This window comes from Zophobas morio, unplaced genomic scaffold (assembly GCF_036711695.1).
Source record: "Zophobas morio isolate AGI-343-1 ecotype UQ-CSIRO unplaced genomic scaffold, CSIRO_AGI_Zmor_V1 ptg000002l, whole genome shotgun sequence".
Classification (NCBI taxonomy): Eukaryota; Metazoa; Arthropoda; class Insecta; order Coleoptera; family Tenebrionidae; genus Zophobas; species Zophobas morio.
This window is the reverse complement of record NW_026972107.1, coordinates 12085492-12099840: the sequence shown is the minus strand read 5'-3', so window position 1 is coordinate 12099840 and position 14349 is coordinate 12085492. Positions and strand designations below refer to the sequence as shown.

At 31.5% G+C, this 14349-nt stretch overlaps 3 long non-coding RNA genes across 8 annotated transcripts in view; 1 reads left to right on the top strand and 2 right to left on the bottom strand.

Moving 5' to 3' along the window:
- LOC135127648 (uncharacterized) overlaps nt 1–14349 on the top strand; it is a 32957-nt gene that overhangs the window by 1443 nt on the left and 17165 nt on the right. For 3 of the 6 annotated variants that reach the window (XR_010280259.1, XR_010280258.1, XR_010280256.1), the window contains exon 1: nt 6634–6867. The exons of 1 other annotated variant lie outside the window; for it this stretch is intronic. This is a non-coding gene — a long non-coding RNA (uncharacterized LOC135127648). Of the gene's footprint in view, nt 1–6627; nt 6868–14349 lie in introns of those variants that run through there. 2 more of the 6 variants (XR_010280262.1, XR_010280257.1) reach the window with 1 other exon arrangement.
- Nucleotides 2222–3311, bottom strand: LOC135127631 (uncharacterized). Its single transcript, XR_010280252.1, has 3 exons — nt 3182–3311; nt 2485–3129; nt 2222–2434 (listed from the first exon to the last, which is right to left on the bottom strand). It is a non-coding gene; the product is annotated as an uncharacterized LOC135127631 (long non-coding RNA).
- On the bottom strand, nt 7205–8586 carry LOC135127636 (uncharacterized). The gene is made up of 3 exons (XR_010280253.1): nt 8444–8586; nt 7469–8390; nt 7205–7417 (listed from the first exon to the last, which is right to left on the bottom strand). It is a non-coding gene; the product is annotated as an uncharacterized LOC135127636 (long non-coding RNA).

The following is a 14349-nucleotide window of genomic DNA, read 5'->3' as shown; positions in this document are numbered from 1 at the left end:
AAGAACAACGTCAAAAATTTATCTTGTGCGTAACATTGTTTGTATAAATAGTGAGTGAAATTATTATTTATTTTGTATATAGTAGAGTATTTCCAATGGTTTTCAACTATGCTACTAATGAACATATTTTTGAGAAACATGTTCATTCTTTTTTTTCTCTTGATTTTGCTTTTTTTTATTTAATAAAAATAATCGTAACTAGTCAATAATTTTACACAAAATAGTACTTTTCCGTCGGAAGTGACATAAGTGAGGCGTTAATTAGTCATACAAAGTTAATTATAATTAATCTTGGTGTAATGAACTACTCCCATTTTCGTTTTTAATATTACTTACGATGAAGTAAAAAAAAAAACTAGTTTGGAACACCAGATTTCTTCAGAATTTTATTAGTATAGTAAGATTTATAACAGAATATTAAGACTTTATTTGTTCATAGCCTCTAAAAAACTGATGACATCGCCTAAAAAAATTAAAAATTATACATTTTAGAAATGTTTAAACTTCTTCGAAATGTTACTAAAATATCGCCACTGTTTTAGAAATTACATGACATTAACAAACAACAATTTATGAGGAGACTTATTGATGGATTAACATAGAAATTTTGACTGAAATTGTATTAAATTAGTGTATAAACCAATTTATGATATCGTTTTTCGTTCAGTATAGTCAGAACGTTATTTTTGTATCGACAGAAATTTCATACCGTGATTATAAGAGATTGGATATAGTAATACATTTAGTAACAGACCTCGATCAAAATACTGGGGTCGTTGTTCAGAGATTTGAGTCCCACAGAAAAGATGACGTCATCCCATCGGTGGTGGGGATGATTACCAAAATTTTAATTAGCATTTACCGATTTAGATGGTATTCCTAATATACATACAAAATTTGACAACAATAGGTCCAGTAGTTTTTGGAGATACTTGTCTAATAAAAATGGATACAGAGACCAGACAGGCAGACAGACTGACAGACGATGGACTCGATTAATACACTTCCTTAGCTACGTCCGGCAAGTAAAAATGTATAGGATGTTATTAAAAAAAAAGTTGGATGTTAAAATAAATCAGCTACAGACAGACGGTTTTTCACAAACACACTGTATATATGAAGGTCAAACAAATAAAACGCGAAAGTACAATTGTTATCTGTAAAAGTTCGATCAAATGAGATAAAATCATTATTAGGATAATTTTATCTATGCCCTATTTTCTAAGTTGAATTATTTTAGTTAAGAATATAGTACCAAAAAAAAAGATTCTTTTGTTTATTCCTTAATTGCAGCGTAATAATTATAGGTGATTAAAATGCAGGGGAATTACCTATATTCCTGTTTTCTATTTTAACAACGGCAAAGTTTTTAAGTTTCGACTACGTGAACTATTTGCATGGAGATAAAGATCAGTTTTACATGCAAATGTAGTGATTCCACTGTTTATTTATGTGGTTTTTAACATCTAATGCAATAGGGGAAACCGCTTGTATTAACTGCCTAAAATTGTTATATTGACATTAAAAAAATGGGTCAATATTATACATAGTTTTAATTTTGAATCTAATACTAATAACTTTTATTTTCTAAGACAGTTATACACAATTTCAGATTTTGTTTTTTCTTTTACTTATATTTTTATAATTGTTTCAAGGTGCATTGTTAATTGATCTCGTTCACGTTAACATTCTAAATGACGCACAATCAAAAAATTTTATCTTTCCAGCTAATAGTCTGCATAGTTTGCTGCCGGGGAATTACCAAATTTCCGATTGAAGGTTATTGACCTATTGATACAAAAAGTACTAGTGTTCCTTATCTCCAATAATAGTTTAAAATGAATAATTTTTAGATGTTTACTGGTAACGTATAAAATTCATACAATTTTTGAAAATAAGTAATTTTAATAAGAAGTTTTGTCAGACAGAGGTTTTATTGATTGTGTTGACATTCATGATATGAATATTCACCAAATTAAAGTAGATCTGTTTTGCATCAGGTGACATTCATTAACTCAAAGCATGATTGATGATTAATTACAGTTGTGATCTGTTGGCCTAATTTAATTAAATAATTTAACATTCGTTCTCAAAGCAGAGTATTATTAGTGAAGTGTACTACTATTCAAAGGTTGTTCAGTACCAAAGATCCACCAATACCGTACTTAAAAGGAATAAATTGTTCTCAATATGTGAATCTAGGGGGTAAGAAATTAGAAAATTTCATCCAACTACTTTTTATTCAATTTTTACCTACATAAAATTCTTACTCTCATAAACACCACATCTTAACACTAAACGATGTTGCAGCCCCAACCCTCACTGGCAGCTTCTTGTCCAGATCGAGACTTCCAATAAGCTGGATTGTTTGGGTTTAACTGATTGGCTCTATTGTCACGGTAGCATTTTTGGTCATTGTACCCATGGGTTACAGCTGGAACAATAACACTAAATTTTGTGTTAAATTAAAAAAAAAAAACTTACTTCCTCCCATATAAGAAGGGTGATTTGGGTTGAGTTGATTGGCTCGATTGTCTGCACCAGCCTTGTCCATTTTTGTTAGCTGCCTGGGTTGCGACTGTTGGGAGTTTGCGTCTAACACGACTTTATACTCTTGTAAATACACACACAGAGAAAATCGGGGACTTCACCGGATGCAGCGCGAAAATAACTTAGGGCTTTTAAAATAGAAAAAGAGACGCATTTAACTCCGACTACTTTTTAATATGATTTCTATTTAGGTTATTTTAAATGATGTCATATGTTTGTTGATAAATATCATGCTCTTGATGACTCAATACTGAAATTATGTGAAATTATTGCTCGGTGTGCCATCTAGTGGTAGCCGCTGTAGTTTGCTGCAAGAGTGGGGATGCGTTAATCGATACTGGGAGCTAAGGCAATTTGTATACAGGGTGTATTGTTTTTAGTAAAGATTCTTTACGGAAGAATTTTTTATTCAGTTATTATGTGTTTGTTTACATGTTTTTCTTTAGTTCGCTCATTATTTCTTGGTAGAGTTGTTGGAATTGTCAGTCCTTGACTTGTGATATTGTTCGTTGTTTGGATTCAGCTGGTCGGATCTATTATCCTTGTAATATTGCTCAGAATTGTAGCCATGAGTAATCGCTGCAAAAAAATGAGTGATTAAATTTTAGAATTTTATTAAACAATAACTTACTCCCAGCTTGATAGGATGGATGGTTTGGGTTTAGCTGATTGCTTCTATTATCTGTAGCGTCTTTATCCATGTTTTTTGTTTAACCTTTCGCTGTAGGTAACCACAGAGGAATGAGAATCTATACAGATGTCTTCCTTTTTATAACATGAAAAGTAATGCTGTCCTTTTTTATTAAGCTTTATTTATTGTATATTATTTATTACTGATAAGTGATGCCAGTGTGGACTGTCTTAAAAAATAAAGCTACGTATAAATGTACAATTTGTAACAAAATATACGACTAAGATAAGTTTTGCAGAACAAATTTTAAATTAAAAAAATTGGTCTAAAGAGTTTAGACAGTACTTCCCTCGCTGTCGGAAACTTGACGACTGCATGCCTATTGTGTTTTTTTTCTCATTACATTTTTGTAGTGGGAATTTAAAAAAAAAATTGCGATGACGTCATCAACACTTTTGCAAGGACACCTATATCAGTTGGGATAGATGTAGTGTAATACTAAGAATAAAATTATTATATTCTCAAGTTTTCGGGAAAATGAATTGGGTCGTTTTGAATATTGATTTGTAATAATCAATAAAATAACGAAACAATTTACTCACGTATACGTATCAGAGGCAACTGAAAATCGTGTATGTATAAACATTCTTAATTTAAGATGACAGGCGTAACAGCATACGTGAGAGTCAAACAGAGAAACTGTAACTGGATTTATTCAGCAAAATTTAAGGGTGACGTCATCAATTTTTTTAGGAGGGATGAACAAATACATTTTGAACAAAAGTTTACCATGCTTATAATAACTTTAAAATATTCCCAAGATTTCAAAGCATTCGGTTTTGTAATTCCTGATTAAATCGATAAAATAAAATAAATTCACGCCTTCATTAATTTTTTTGAGTCACCCTGCATATGCAAATCCAAAAATATGAATGGAATGATAAATCACAAGTACAGACTCATCATATTTTGTACATTTTGGATACGATTTATTCGGCAAACTTTTGAGCTGACGTCATCAGTTTTTTGTAGAAGATAACCAAATATATTTTGACTAAAAATTTATTATGCTCTTTATAACCTTAAAACATCTGCAAGATTTCAAAGCATTCGGTTTTGTAGTTCCTGATTAAATCAATAAAATAAATTTACGCATTCATTAATTTTTTTGAGTCACCCTGTATATGCAAATCGAAAAAATTTGAATGGAATGATAAATCACAAGAAGAGACTCACCATATTTTGTACATTTTAGATAGGATTTATTCAGCAAAATTTTGTGGTGACGTCATAAATTTTTTAGGGGGGACGACCAAATACATTTTGATCAAAAATTTACCATGCTTATGATAATTTTTAAATATCTTCAAGATTTCGAAGCATTCGGTTTTGTAGTTCCTGAGTGAATCAGTAAAATAAATTTACGCTTTCATTTATTTTCTTGAATCACCCTGTATATGCAAATCCAAAAAATATGAATGGAGTGATAGATCACAAGTACAGACTGATCATATTTTGTACATTTTAGATATGATTTATTCGGCAAATGTTCGAGCTGACGTCATCAAGTTTTTGGAGGGGATAAGCAAATATATTTTGACTAAACATTTATTATGCTCTTTATAACCTTAAAACATCTGCAAGATGTCAGAGCATTCCGTTTTGTAGCTCCTGATTAAATCAATAAAATATATTTACGCATTCATTAATTTTTTTGAGTCACTCTGTATATGCAAATCCAAAAAATATGAATGGAGTGATAAATGACAAGTACAGGCTCATCATATTTTGTACAAAAATATTGTAAAAGTGTTTACAACAAATAAAAATTCCTCAAATTTTGTAGGTTATTTTAGATATGTGGAATTTTTTTCGAAATTTTGGGGGTGTTGACTAGAAATTATAAAGTACTGAGGAAAAATTTCTTATTATCTAAAAAATTCTCTGATGATGTGAACGTTAAATGAACCTAAAATAAAATAAATAAACAACTCGCCGGCGAAAACTTTTCTTACTTTATCAATTATTATTATTTAAGAAATGGTTCACTAAATTTCCTTGAAATTTTAGCAAAACTGCTAGTTTAATATTGGCTTTACAATGTATATGTTAAAAAATATATCCATCCCTATCAAGCAGGTGATATAAAAACAATAGTAAATAAATTGTTGCGGAAAAACACACGCCTCAGTCAAGTAGAATCTGTTATTTTTTAAAAACAAATGAAGTTCTTCATAAATAACGTCAGATTTTTCTAGGAAACGGACACATTTTCTCTATAATCAGAGCAGATTAATATTTTTGATGTTTTAGTAATTTGCTGGACCCGCAGACTACACTGGTCATTGTTTTCAAAGAGTTGTCCATTATTATTGGCCGATTCAGGAAATGAGTAGTGTTTATAAATTGATGCAGAAAATATTAAACTAACTTTTTAATCATTTTTAGGCACCTTATTAGACACATGGAGTCCTCAAGATTCTTTCTAGTTACTTCAAAAACCAAAAAAATGCACCCCAAGATTCTTTCAAAATACTTCAAAAACAAGGAGTCCCCGAGATTCTTTCACACTACTTCAAAACTAAAACAAAAGACTTCCCAGAGATTCTTTCCAACTACTTCCAAAATCAGACACAAGAGGTCCTCAAGATTCTTTCAAACTACTTATGTCGAAAATAAAGTAAAAGGGGCCCCCGAAATTCTGCCAAACTACTTCAAAAACCAGATACAAGGGGTCCCCGAGATGCTTTCAAACTACAAACTTCAAAAACAAAATACGAGTGGTTCCCGAAATTCTTTCAAATTACTTCAAAGACAGAATAACACGGCAGGGGCGGATTTATATACTTTTAGTCTCTTAGGCGCCGGTCTAAATTTTTCCCGTTCTGGTTCAGCAGGTCCCATCCGCCCCTGTTTCTGGGAAAAGACAATATATTCCTTGACGATGATTCATCATACATAAATGTGTTGTGTTTAAACAGAGTGGGGGTGGAAACAAAATTAATGATAATAAAAAGTTCATTCAAAGTAATACAATGGGATTATTTAATTTTGTCAACAGGATAAGAGAGCTTAAAATTTATCTTGAAATAAATATCATAAAAGATGATCTATGTGTTTTGTCTTTTAAATGCGTTTTTCAAAAATGTCAAGGTTAATTTTTGGTGAAAATAACCTGAATTTTTGTAAAATGTAATAAGCCACAAATGCAGGTAAAATTAAGTTTTATTCTGATCTATTTTGGATTATTGAGGAAAATATCCACAGTTTTTAAATTGGTACCCACCATTACGTTATTTTTAAAGCAAAAATGTGGGTTCAGAGTTAAAGTAGGTACTAAAGTACCCCAAAAAGCAAATATTACTATTTAAATCGCTTTATTGACAAAAACAGCTACTTTTAATTTGAATTGAACAATAACAACAAATATATTTAGTAGATTTAAAAAATGTTGCGAAATACATGGTTAATTAATCTCATTTACGATAACAGTCTGGATGATGCACAAATAAAAAATGTTATCTTTCACGCTGATAACCTACATAATTTGCCCTCGGGGAATTACCAAATTTCTTACTGGAGTAGCAGTTTCGATAAATTCTTCTATCAGCATGTTCATTGTGGTTTCTAAATTCAGAAATTGTGTAAAATAGAGCATTTGTATTTATTTAACAAAAACATTTAAGGTAAGCATTCACGATAAAAAATTGCAAAAAAATTCTTAGTTGAACTAATTTATGTTTTCGTTTTTGGTCGTTTTGTATATTTACACATGAAAGTTGAAAGGATTCAGCAGTTGGTTACTGCTTGTGCGATATCATGCTTGACCAACTTAAAGTAGATCTGTTTTTTATAAGGTGACATATCATTAATTCAAAGCTTGATGATTAATTACAGTTTTGATCTATTGGTCTAATTTAATTAATTTAACATTCTTTCTCTATTACGATTTTAATATGGCACATATCGCTTTAGGTGTTAAATAGTTTTTAATATGTGGAATTAATTCTAATAAAACGTAAAAACATTTAACAACTTTTTATTTATCTTTTGCTTACAAAAATTCTTACTCTGCCAAAAACCACACCTTGTGTTAAAGTACATTGCAGCAGCTCCACCCGCTATTAGCAGTCCCATGTCTAGCGCAAGACTTCCAATAAGCAGAATTGTTCGGGTTCAACTGATTGGCTCTGTTATTAAGGTAACATTTTTGGGACTTGTACCCAGAGGTACGATCTGAAATAACAACACTAATTTCGCGTTAAACTACTAAAAAAGAAAATTTACGTCCCCATCGATTGCTTGAACCCGCGTTGCCCATCTTATCTACCGTAGTTACAACTGTTGAAACTTTGTGCTCAACGCGACTATATTCTAGTAAACACACATATAGAAAATCAGGGATTTCACTTAACACAGCGTGAAGCTAGCACAAGACGTTTAAAGTACAAGATGAGCAGCATATCACCAGGAATACTTTTAAATACAGTAATTTTTATCTGTGTTATTTTTAATGATATCATATGTTTACCGATAAATACATGCTCTTGATGAGTCAACAGCCTATACTTGTTTTGTCAAAATAGTTTGACAGGTAACAGATTCGAATATTCACTTGACGTATCATATAAGTAATCGAAGTGACATCTGTTGGTAGTTGCTGGAGTTTGTTGCAAGAGTGGAAATACTTACACTAGAATTTATTTCTTAGTAACTCAAATTCACACGATTAACAACGATCGGCACTCGCTGAACTCGACTCAATTGGATGAATGATAATCGTCCCCGACGGTGGCCTCTATTTAAATCTATACGTTTCTCTCGATGGATCAAAGAATGCCGCCTCGAGGGTTTTCTGGGTCCGTCGCGACATCCGCTTCCAGGCTTTTCTTTAGCGAGCGCCGCGCCGCCCGCTCGATGAGTCATACTACATACTAGAAGAAACACATACATACTAGAACACTCACAGGCGTCGTACCGGGGCGGCGTATGGGTTTATTTCGTAACAATATTCTAGACAGATTTTTATTTAATCATTTTTTATTGCAATGTATTTGTTTACATGTTTTTCTTTAGTTTGTTCACTATTTCTTGTTAGAGTTGTTAGAATTGTCAGCCCTTGACTTGTAATATTGTTCGTTGTTTGTATTCAGCTGGTTGGACCTATTGTCCTTGTAGTGTTGCTGAGAATTGTAGCCATGAGTAACCGCTGCAAAAATATTAGTGATTAATTTTTAGAATTTTATTGAACAATTAACTTACTTCCAGCTTGATAGGATGGATGGTTTTGATTTAGCTGATTGCTTCTATTGTCTCTACCGTCTTTGTCCATGATTTTTGTTTAACTTTTCGTCGTAGGTAACCACAGAGAACTGAGAAGTCCGGACAGATGCGTGCCTTTTATATGTGAGCAAAGAATGCAGTCCCTTTGTAATTAATCTTGTTTTTTATTATTTTTTTCCTTATTTACAAGTGTGTCCGGTGCTGGAATTGTTTTGGCTGATAATTTCGTGATAAATATAAGTGGCAGTGTGAAACCCCTGAAGCAATTAACTTTGTGTGGGAATGTCCAACTTTTAAGAAAAAATAGCAAGCTACGTTTTAAATGTTATAACATTTCATGTAAAAAAAAACTTGTTTTAATTTATATACTATTTTAAAAATTCATTGGTGAAAATATCTTTAATAGTTTCAAGATGCCATTATTAGTTCTCCTGCAATTAAAAATTATTTTCACTCTTCAAAAACTCAGTAGTCACTATTTGGTCGGCTTTACTTTACCACTAAAATTCATGTAAGGTCAGTTTCGTACTGACAAAATTTGTACTTTTAGTGGTTTGAAAATAAAAATGACAGAAAATAATGGTACCGGAAAAGTACCCGCACACTTTATCACTCGTGTTGAACCAAATCAGCTCAAACATCCATTACTTGTTCATTGTCTCCGCGACAAGCACTAAATAAATTAAAGTACCGTTTTCGCATACTGCTATAAGACGAACTTTTACCCAGTTTATACGCACATCTGTCCGTCGCTGGTAGAATTTTGATGAATTTCGATTATGCGGCTTTTTTCCCGATTTGACTGTCAATCAAGTCTGTCACAATTTTGACTACATTACCCGTATGATTGATTTATTGAACCCCGGATTTTAAGACAGTGCTGACGAGTTTCTTTTTAAATCCTCATTATTCCAATTAATAACGAACTTGTTCCCATCTGCTGATCAATTATGATAAGAATTCTAGGTCTTTTTTTACTCAGTAAAAATTTAATGGAGTGGTATTTCTAGGAATACCCACATAGTTTTTCACACAACGCAAGTGCGTGGTACGCGCTGCCACTGTAAATCTAAAACAGAAAGCAGTGTCATCCGGAAAGCATATCCCGACAGCTATATCTCCAGTGCAATTTCTAATTTTCCTCGCGTCAATTTAAATTCATTAAGTCCATTAAATTATTTTCGTTGATAATAGTCGCAGTAATTACTTGTCGACACTAGAACTGAAATACGAGTAGTACAAGATAATAAATCGAGCAGAGCGCATAAGTCAGAAGTTGCGCCGGTTTATATCGAATCGGGCTCTGGTTTAATAAATCGCGGTTAAACCGTGGAAACCCCAAGGCGGGAGCGGTTTGGCGCAAAACGTAAAAAGCCAAAACCGCATTTTTAGTAAAATGTTTCAACAAAGCTGATTTTAGACCACAGTAAATGTCATAAATATTTATTTAACAAGACCGTTGTTTAATGTAATCATATTTTTCAGTATAAAGTTTATGGAAGCTTAATTTTCTTTATTCACATCCTTGTAAAAAAAGTAACGTGAAGAATTTATTTAAAACGTATTTGTACATGCATTAGTACAAATGTACAAAAGTACCTAAGTTATTTTTTTGATTTGACACACTATTGTTCAGGAATTAGTTACCAGATGTACTTAACGATAAGTTTTATGAGAGTAATTGATTGTTTTTGTATCTTTATTGTTAATACAATTTATTGTGAAATGTGCTTCCCCTGAAAAATGATAAAATATTAATTAAAAAATACACTAAAAATTGTGTAAATAATTTTTGGGATTCATAAAAATTCCAATTTGAAACCGAATCTTTCAAAAACCTTTGTCGGAAACCATAAAGAAGTCATGGTTTTTGATTCAGCTCGTTCAGATCTATAGCGCAAGATTTTTTGGGGATTCTTAGACAACTTTGTTAAAAGCTGATTTTTTAAAATATATACCTACAATTTTTTACTTTTTTTTGTGGATCGTCGAAAATAACCACAGCGGAAATTGTTTTCCGTTTAACTTATTCAAGAAATCCTACCATTTCTCTAGAATGGTCAAAATATCTATTGACAATTTTTGAGATTCTTTAAAATTCCAATTTGAAACAGAATCTTTCGAAAGGCTCGAAACCACCAATAAGTTATGTTTTTCGATTCAGCTTATAGAGATCTGTATATCAGAATTTTTGGGAATTTTTACACAACTTGGTTAGAAACTCAATTTTTCAAAAATATGAAATTTTTTGTCTTCTTTAGAGAGCATCGTTGAAAATTTCCACAAAAATTTTTATCTTGATTTCGACTTCCACACGTTGTTTACGCCTTCATTTCTTCAAAAAGTTCTACCATTTCTCCAAAATGGTCAAAATAAAAGTATCAGTTTTTGCGATTCGTAAAAATCCAAATTTGAAACCGAAAGTTTCGAAATCTTTCGTCCCAAACCATCAACAATTACTTTCTTCGATTCAGTTCGTCGAGATCTATATCCCAGAATTTTTTAGAGATTTTATACAGCTTATTTTATTTAAGAAACTGAAATCGTTTAATTAACTGTGCTACAAGGGCGAGGGAAATTCTGTCTAAACAACTTGAGACTACATTTAAGTATAATAAATTATCATTATTATTTTGACCATACTGGAGAAACGGTAAGGACTTTTTGAAGAAAGGAACCCGAGGACAATTTCTGGAGGTGAAAATACATACAATACTCTGAAAAAGTTCAAAAATTTTATATTTTGAAAAAATTCAGCTGTTAACGAATTTGTCTAAAAATCTCCAAGAAATTCCGCCCTCTAGATCTCGACGAGTTGAATCGAGAACATAACGTGTTGGTGGTTTGGAGCCAGGGTTTTCGAAAGAGTAGATTTCAAGTTAGAACTTTTAATAGTGTCAAAAATTGTCATCATTTTTTTAAGTATTCTTGACTTTTTGACGAAATGAATCCGAAAACAACTTCTGGAGGTCGAAGTCAACATAAAAATCTCTAATGGTAATTTTTGCCGATGCTCTGAAAAAGGTAAAAAGTTTCATAATTTTGAAAAAATGAACTTTTAGCCAAGTTGTGTAAAAATCCCCAAAAAAATCCGGGATATAGATCTGGACGAGCTGAATAGAAAATTAAAGCTTCTTGATGGTTTAGAGTAAAAGTTTTTGAAAGATTCTGTTTCAAACTGAAAATGTAAGAATCTCAAAATTTGTCACTATTATTTTGATCAATCTGGGAAAATCGTACTTTTTTTTTGAAAAAATGGAAGCGGAACAATTTCGGGAGGTTGAAATCAGCATAAAAATCTATTGTGGTAATTTTCGACGATTCTGTGAAAAAGATCAAAATTTTCGAATTTCTTAAAAATTGAGCTTTTGGCATTTTTGTCTAAAAATTTCCAAATATCTCAAAAACAATACTTGTTGATGGTTCCAGACCAAGCAGGTTTTCGAAATTTCGGTTCCAAATGGAGCTTTAGGAATCTCATAAACTGTCCTTATTATTCTGACAATTCTGTAGAAACGGTACGACTTTTGGAAGAAATGAATCCGAAAACAACTTCTGAAGGTCGAAACAAACAAAAAATCTTTTCTAGTAATTTTCGACAATGCTCTGAAAAAGGTAAAAATTTCATATTTTTGAAAAGTACAGCTTTTATAGAAGTTGTTTAAAAATCTTCAAAAAATTCTGCGCTATAAATCTCGGCGAGCTGAATCGAAAAACATAACTTGTTCGTGGTTTGGAGGCGGGGTTTTCGAAAGATTAGGTTTCAGATTAGAACTTTCAAAAATTCAAAAATTGTCATCACTTTTTTACTATTCTTAGGAAATAATAGAAATTTTTGAAGAAATGAATCCGAAAACAACTTCTGGAGGTCGAAGTTGACATAAAAATTTCGTATGGTATTTTTCGACAATGCTCTGAAAAAGGTAAATAATTTTAAAATTTTTAAAAAATTAATTTCTAGCCAAGTTGTGTAAAAATCACCAAAAACATCGGAAATATAGATCTCGACAAGCTGAATATAAAAGCATAACTTTTTGTTGGTTTCGGGCAAAGATTTCCGAAAGATTTGGTTTCAAACTAGACCGCTTAAGAATCTCAAAAATTTTCATTATTATTTTGATCATTCTAGAGAAATGGCAGATTGTTTTGAAGAAATGAAGCGGAAACCAACTTTTGGAGAATCTGGTAAAATTTGACGATGCGCTGAAAAAAGGTTAAAAACTTCATTTTTTGAAAAAATCAGCTTTTAGCGAAATTGTCTAAAATTCTCCAAAAACTGCGCTATACATCTCAACGAGCTAAATCCCCAGGCATAAAAAAATTGTCGTTATTATTTTGACAATTTTGCGGAAATGGTGGGACTTTTTGAAAAAAAAATTCTGTTGTGGTATTTTTTGACAATATTTTGAAAATGGTCAAAAAATGGAACTCAAACTCCCGCACTGTCAGTGTCAGATTTGGAAAAAATGACCTGAGTGTACTCAGTGGTGAGATGCGAAAAACATGTACAATATGTTGCAAAATTGCAATCTAGTGACAAATTAGTAACTAAAAATAACTTGTCAAATAAAAATGTCAAAAGCACTTTAACTGAAGATTTTTATCAATTCAAGTAAAGAAAGAGTATGACACACGAACGACAACGAAAGCTTTTTTTGAAAAATATATATTTTTGACCTTATTGTCCATTTCTACGCTTCTGGTGCTACAATTTGTTTGAATTACGGACAAGTTCTTTAAACACATTGAACACTTCAGCAAATCAAAAAGGTAAAATAGTTAATAAACATTTGATTTTTCATTAATTAATTTTGAAAATGTGAAATTCAAGGCGGTAATCATATAAACTTAAAAATCTTTTAGAGGATTATTTCTCATACCAACATAATGTCATTCTGACAGTGCGGGAGTTTTGCGAACGGATATTAGATTAAAATCAGCATAAAATCTCTTGTGGTAATTTTCGACGATTCTTTGAAAAAGTTCAAAATTTTCAAATTTTTTAAAAATTGAGCTTTTAGCATTGTTGTCTAAAAATCTCCAGCAATCTCAAAAATTCTGCGTTGTAGATCTCGATGAACTGAATCTAGAAACAATACTTGTTGATGGTTTTAGACCAAGGTTTTCGAAATTTCGGTTTCAAACTGGAGCTTTTAGGAATCTCATAAATTGTCATTATTTTGACAATTCTGGGAAAATGGTTGGACTTTTTGAAGAAATGAATCCGAAAACAACTTCTGGAGGTCGAAATAAACAGTCTGGTAATTTTCGATAATGCAGTGCCTTGAAAAAGGAAAATTTCATATTTTTAAAAAATTCAGTTTCTAACGAAATTATCTAAAAATCCCCAAAAAATTCCGCGATATAGATCTCGACGAGCTAAATTGAAAATTAAAACTTGTTGTTGGTTTAAAGAAAAGACTTTTGAAAGATTCCGTTTCAAATTTAAAATTTTAAGAATCTCAAAATTTGTCACTATTATTTTGATCAATCGGGGCGAATCGTAGATTTTTTTTTGAAAAAATGGAATCGGAAACTTTTGGAGGTTGAAATCAGTATAAAAATCTGTCGTGGCAATTTTCGACGATTCTGTGAAAAAGGTCAAAATTTCAAATTTTTAAAAATTGAACTTTTACTATTGATACCTAAAAATCTCCAAAAATCTCTAAAATTCTCTGTTGATCTCGACGAGCTGAATCTAAAAACAACACTTGTTGATGGTTTCAGACTAAGGTTTTTGAAATTTCGGTTTCAAACTGGAGCTTTTAGAAATTTCATAAATTGTCGTTATTATTTTGACAGTTCTGGAAAAATAGCAGGACTCTTTGAAGAAATTAAGCCAAAAACAACTTTTGGAGGTCGAATTAATAAAAAAAATCTTTTCT